The sequence below is a fragment of the Poeciliopsis prolifica genome, unplaced genomic scaffold, assembly GCF_027474105.1.
Source record: "Poeciliopsis prolifica strain line A6 unplaced genomic scaffold, Auburn_PproV2 SCAFFOLD069, whole genome shotgun sequence".
In the NCBI taxonomy this organism is placed as follows: domain Eukaryota; kingdom Metazoa; phylum Chordata; class Actinopteri; order Cyprinodontiformes; family Poeciliidae; genus Poeciliopsis; species Poeciliopsis prolifica.
Window position 1 is genome coordinate 375,001 of NW_026562444.1, and position 6,731 is coordinate 381,731.

Here is a 6,731-nt window from a genome sequence, read left to right on the forward strand (position 1 = left end):
CATGCTAACAGGCTGACATGTTAACACGTTGACATGCTAACACTTTGACATGCTAACACATTGACATGCTAACACGTTGACATGCTAACAGGCTGACATGCTAACACGTTGACATGCTAACACGCTGACATGCTAACACATTGACATGCTAACACGCTGACATGCTAACACTTTGACATGCTAACACGCTAACATGCTAACACTCTTCAGTGTTTAGGTTCATTATTGCTACTTCTGTCTTGCCATATTCAGCTGCCTATTATTTTATTAATGTTTTGCCATATATAGTTGATGTTTGTATTCATAGAGGATTACATCCTCAGTCATGTTGGTATTTATTCTGACATTTTCTATAATCAGAATAGTGCGATCGTCAAACTTTGACTTTAAAAGTGTCAGAATATTTTGATTTTCTGTTTCTTTTTTTCTCATCTTACATGTTTCAGTCATTTGATTGCGATGCACCAGCTGTATAAATATCTCATAAAGCAGGAAGATGAAGCCTGATCTCACTGCAGGACTTTATTCTCTCACATCCAGAATAATTAGTTTTGGCATCTAAATATTGATGTGAACTCCAGATGCTCGTCTCCTCCAGGAGACTCTTCCTCTCTCGGCACTTGTTACCTGGACTTCATCCTTTTTCTCATTTTGTCAGCAAAACATGAAGTCATTTAATTCAGAACTTTGTGAAAAATTCAATTTTCTCCTGAATGAGTCCGCTCAGTTCAGAACCTGCACACTCAGCCAGTCTCGGCTCTTTAAATACGTTTATTTTAACAGAAAATCTGTTTATATGGCAGGAAATCATTTTGCATCCTGAACTTTTGGTTTGTGAATCAGAAGCTCATTATTGACTGTTTGTGCATCTCGTTTTGCTGCAGTGAAGCTGCATTTCAATGTTTTGTCTCCTTCAACAGCTCGGTTCTGCTCGGTTCTGCCCAGTTTTGCCCGGTTCTGCTCGGTTCTGCCTGGTTCTGCCCGGTTCTGCTCGGTTCTGCCGGGTTCTGCTCGGTTCTGCCCGGTTCTGCTCGGTTCTGCCCAGTTTTGCCCGGTTCTGCTCGGTTCTGCTCGGTTCTGCCTGGTTCTGCCCGGTTCTGCTCGGTTCTGCTCGGTTCTGCCCGGTTCTGCTCGGTTCTGCCCTGTTTTGCCCGGTTCTGCTCGGGTTCTGCTCGGTTCTGCCTGGTTCTGCCCGGTTCTGCTCGGTTCTGCCTGGTTCTGCCCGGTTCTGCTCGGTTCTGCCCGGTTCTGCTCGGTTCTGCTCGGTTCTGCTCGGTTCTGCTCGGTTCTGCCCAGTTTTGCCCGGTTCTGCTCGGTTCTGCTCGGTTCTGCCTGGTTCTGCCTGGTTCTGCCCGGTTCTGCTCGGTTCTGCCCGGTTCTGCTCGGTTCTGCTCGGTTCTGCCGGGTTCTGCTCGGTTCTGCCCGGTTCTGCCCAGTTTTGCCCGGTTCTGCTCGGTTCTGCCCGGTTCTGCCCAGTTTTGCCCGGTTCTGCTCGGTTCTGCCCGGTTCTGCCCAGTTTTGCCCGGTTCTGCTCGGTTCTGCTCGGTTCTGCCTGGTTCTGCCCGGTTCTGCTCGGTTCTGCCTGGTTCTGCCCGGTTCTGCTCGGTTCTGCCCGGTTCTGCTCGGCTCTGCCCAGTTTTTGCCCGGTTCTGCTCGGTTCTGCCCAGTTTTGCCCGGTTCTGCTCGGTTCTGCTCGGTTCTGCCTGGTTCTGCCCGGTTTGCTCGGTTCTGCCTGGTTCTGCCCGGTTCTGCTCGGTTCTGCTCGGTTCTGCCTGGTTCTGCCCGGTTCTGCTCGGTTCTGCTCGGTTCTGCCTGGTTCTGCTCGGTTCTGCCCGGTTCTGCTCGGCTCTGCCCAGTTTTGCCCGGTTCTGCTCGGTTCTGCTCAGTTTTGCTCAGTTCTGCTCGGTTCTGCCTGGTTCTGCCCGGTTCTGCTCGGTTCTGCTCGGTTCTGCCTGGTTCTGCTCGGTTCTGCCCGGTTCTGCTCGGTTCTGCTCGGTTCTGCCCGGTTCTGCTCGGTTCTGCCCAGTTTTGCCCGGTTCTGCTCGGTTCTGCTCAGTTTTGCTCAGTTCTGCTCGGTTCTGCCTGGTTCTGCCCGGTTCTGCTCGGTTCTGCCCGGTTCTGTCCGGTTCTGCCCGGTTCTCTTGCCGTTCGGACCTCATTGTTCCGCGGCGCTGCGCTCAGACCGGCTCCAGACTCTTCTCTCCGGCTCTCTCTGCGGTTTGTCTGGTTTCTTTTGTCCTCGCTGACCCATTTGAAGACGTTCAGGTGCGGCGGCGGCAGAGAGACGCCATGATGGCGCTCCGGGGCTTGTTGCCCAGCAACAGCGTGTGTGGCAGGGCTGGCTTTATGTAACAGTTTGATGCTGAATGTAGGACGACCGGCCTGCAGGGGGCGCAGGGGAGCACGCTAGAGTCTGTGTCCACACACACACACACACACAGAACCAACACAGGATGTCACAACACGCTCTGCTCCCAAATGAAAGGTTTGACCCCAGAGGTCAAGAGGTCGGCAGGAGGAAGCTGTGTTTGCAAACAGCAACAGAACGAGTTCAGTTTGACTCCATATTCAATCAACCAGCTGATTTTATACGACATTTTCTACAAAGAAACCTCGAACATTTTGTCAAACATTTGAGAAAAAAAAACATCAGAAATTTTTAAATGAATCTCTGAAACAATGACATTTCTAAACTCCAAAAATTCAAAATTTGTGAGGAAGAAACTCAGAACTTTGGATCTGAAATTTTCTAGAAAATCTTGTAAAGTTCCGAGAGTGAAAAGAAAAAAATGCTAATTTTGAGATTAATCTCAGAAAAACACATTTTTGGGCTTAAAAAGGCAAAAATTTGCAAGAAAAATTTTGAAAAATCTTGGAAAAGTTTTGGGTTTCAAAAAAAAAAATTCACTAATTCAAAATACAATTCTTGGTGAAAATATTCTGTCGACGACGACTTTGCACCTGTGATGTCACACTGTTTCTATTGGTGTGCAGGTGTGTGTTTTTGTGTTTTCTCTGTGTGTGTTTTTCTCTGTGTGTGTGTGTGTGTGTGTGTGTGTGTGTGTGTGTGTGTGTGTCTGTGTGTGTGTGTGTCTGTGTGTGTGTGTGTGTGTGTGTGTGTGGTGTGTGTGTGTGTGTCGGGCGGTCGACCCGTTGTGGTCGACTCAGCGGCATCACCGGCGGGAAGGAGACGGTTGCCATGGCGAATGTGACGTCTACTTCATGTTGGTTTGACCCAGTGATGCAGAGGAGCGGCTCTGATCTGATTGTTGTGAGTTTGTCTGATCATTTCCCAGCATGCCGAGCTCTGGACGGGACCGGTTAGTAACCACGACAGCGGGACGCGGCCCGGAGAGCGGCTGCTGCTGCTGCAGCCGCTGATGCTGCTATGGCTGCTGCAGCTGCTACAGCCGCTGCTGCTGCAGCTCCGACTCGGTTTCTCCTTGGCTGCGATCTGGACAACATGAGCTCAGCTGTGGCCGCCGGCGGCCGGAGGTTTGTGCGTTTCGGATCCGACCCGCAGCATCAGAAACAAACAGCATCGGCCTGCGGCGGCGGCCGACAGACGTGACCAAAATAGCTGAATTAACAACGTAAAGGTAATTTAAAAAGCATCTCTGACCTTTTCCTGAAAGGAGGCGGCAGCGGCTCAGCGGGTGGACGGGACGTCCTCCAGCAGAGGACAACGTGTCCTTCGTCCAACAATAAACACAGCAGGACCTTCATGCGACGTGTTTAAATACGGCTGGAACCACAAAGACATAGTTAAAAAATAAAAATGTTTCCACTTGTCAAAGGTCAGAATAACAGGAGATATTTTCAAAATTATTTACTGAAAGTTTTCAAGTTTCCTGAGGTTTAGACATAAAAACATAAAAATCTGGGAGTTATTTCTGATCCAGAAAAACAAACCAAGCAGCTTCTTGGCTGCATGTGTAAACAAAACGGCCTTCAGCTGAAACATGAAACGTTGCTGAAACACAGCAATCCTCAACTTCCTCTTCATATCTGTTCACTTTTAAAGTTCAGGTTGACATTCAGAGACAAATCCTGACCAGCTGCTGGACTGAGGAGTCCAATCCAGTCTACTGTTGATCGCTGGATTCTACTGATTTTAAAAAGAAACTGAAGTTAATCTCTTTAAACAAACACTTTGGCCTCAGTTGCTGCGTTTCCATCGGCCATTTAAATGCACAAACTGCAATTATGAAAATAAACACAACAACTTAGAAAAGATGCTTTTGACTAAATGTTTGGTAGCTGTTCATTGAAATTGGTGTGTTTAGCAAAACTGGATTTGAAATTACATGATTAAGAACCGACTGTTTCTACAGGTGGAAACGACAAAGAAAATGATAGGAAGTGGTAGAGGATGATGTTTAATGGCTCATCGTGTGAATAAACACTTTGCACATGTGATGTTAATTGTGATTTTTATCTAATGGAAACTTTACCATGTCTGTCATTAGTAATAGAAACACAGCTGCTATGAATATTATTACATTTAATGTTCCTTCAACTGTATTTTTACTATGAAGCGCTTTGCAGTCTGAGAAAGTAAATAAATCAAACTTACTGATTCACTCTCCTCCAGGGATGTGGCTTCAGAACCAGGGAGGAATCCGACATGTGGAGGTAAATAATGCAGGTCACTCTGCATGAAAACATGTTCAGGAAGCGTTTAATCTTTGTGCTTCATCTCATAAATGCCAGCTAGAACTGAAGATAAAATGAGATTTGCTGCTAACCTTGAAGAAAAGCAGAAATGGCACTGATCTCTGAGAAAACCCACAGCGATGTGAAGCAGAGGTAAAGATGCAGCTTCAAAGTAAACAAATCACATTTTCCGTCATAGAAGTGAACGTTTTGCATAACGAATGGGCGCCAGAGGTGAAGATTTGGCCCCTGCTGCTGTTAATTAACTTCCTGTCATGATGGCGTCCTGAACCAACTTTCACTTTATTCCCTCTTCTGGTTTTAAACCCGTCAGTCTGAATTAGAGCCGCTCTGCTGCCTCAGATTCAACATGGGAGGAAAATTTCAGATTCACTGGAATTAAAAACTCTGAATTGTTAGATTTTTAAGGCGGTACAGAGATTTATGACTTAATTTTCAACCCAAAAACCCTGCAAAATTAATCAATAAATAGATTTGTGGTTCCTTATGAATTCTGTTTTTCCATTTAAAGTCTGTGGAGATTGTTTCTTTAGCGATATGTAATAAAAGTTTAAAAATGCATTAATTTGTCTTGGTTTATGTTTTTCCCTGAAGCATCAAAAGGAGTGTTTAGTTTCTAATCTAGATGTGAATCGTGGCTGGAAAGTAAATATTTGTCATTATTTGAACTTTGGTGTAATTTATCAAACAGAAAAAATATTTATAGCTTGTTGCATCTTTAGTCTCATATTGTAATTTAATCTGCAGTCCATAACTTAAACTATGTTGGGGGATTTATAGGAAAGCTAAAATCACGTTGCTGATGTTTTACCTGCTCAGGTAATGGAGGGAAAAGTTCAGCTCGACTCCAATGTGGCAGGCAGCTGATGTTAAACGAAAAAATCTGAGATTAAATCTTGAATTTTTTTGGCCACTTTCATAAAGGTACATCTTGATGAAACACAAGTTTGCTGAACTGATAGCACTAATGCTAGCCTGTAATTGATAGCATTAATGCTAGCCTGTAATTGATAGCACTAATGCTAGCCTGTAATTGATAGCACTAATGCTAGCCTGTAATTGTTAGCACTAATGCTAGCCTGTAACTGATAGCACAATATGCTAGCCTGTAATTGATAGACACTAATGCTAGCCTGTAACTGATAGCACTAATCTAGCCTGTAATTGATAGCACTAATGCTAGCCTGTAACTGATAGCACTAATGCTAGCCTGTATACAACCCACCCAGATACGTCGTTTCTTATTTACTACAAAACATTCCAGTCAACAAAAAGGTGTGAACTACGGAAGCCGAGTAATACAGAAATAAACGGACATGTTTTCTACGCCGATTGTGTAATTTCTGGCGGACCGAAAACCGCTCCAGAGGCAGGAAGTGGATTATAGCGCAGGGCATTCTGGGTAAATACAACCAAAATAAACGCGCCAGTCTCGGGTTAGCCGAGGAAGGTCTCTCACCAAAAACTAAAGAGAATCTGACGCCTCCATCTTGGTTCCGTCTGGTGAAGAAGGAAGTTGCTCTCAGAGGTTTTTGTGTCGTTTCCCTCGGTGGTTCTTGGTGCAGCGCCCCCGCAGGCCAGGAGGGGAACAGGCTGGTTGGACTAAAACAACCTAAAACACCTGCTGGCAGATTCAGACACCAAAACCAGCACACTTTACAGCATGTCATCATTTCAGTCTACTAAAGCATTTATAAAGTAACTTCATGTTATAGTTTTCTACTAATGAAGGAAAACACCGTTGATCTGTGTTGAACCCACAGTTTATCTGTCCTTGGAAGCTTTGATCCATTTGTGCCTCAAAATCTGAGTTTCTACTTTAGAAATTGGTAAAATTCAGTCTTTCTTCACTGACTCCATCCTGTCACTGATTTCCTGCTCAGTGAAATCTGTGGATCTCACTTCATCTCAGATGAAGAAGATCTGGGAAACCAAACTGAAAACAGCTCATAAAAAATCTGTTGTGTGAAAGACAGATGGGATCCTGACGGGAAATATAATGGCTGCTCCATTTGCACCAAGGGCTTTTGTTTTTGTTCTTTTGGTTTGCAGTT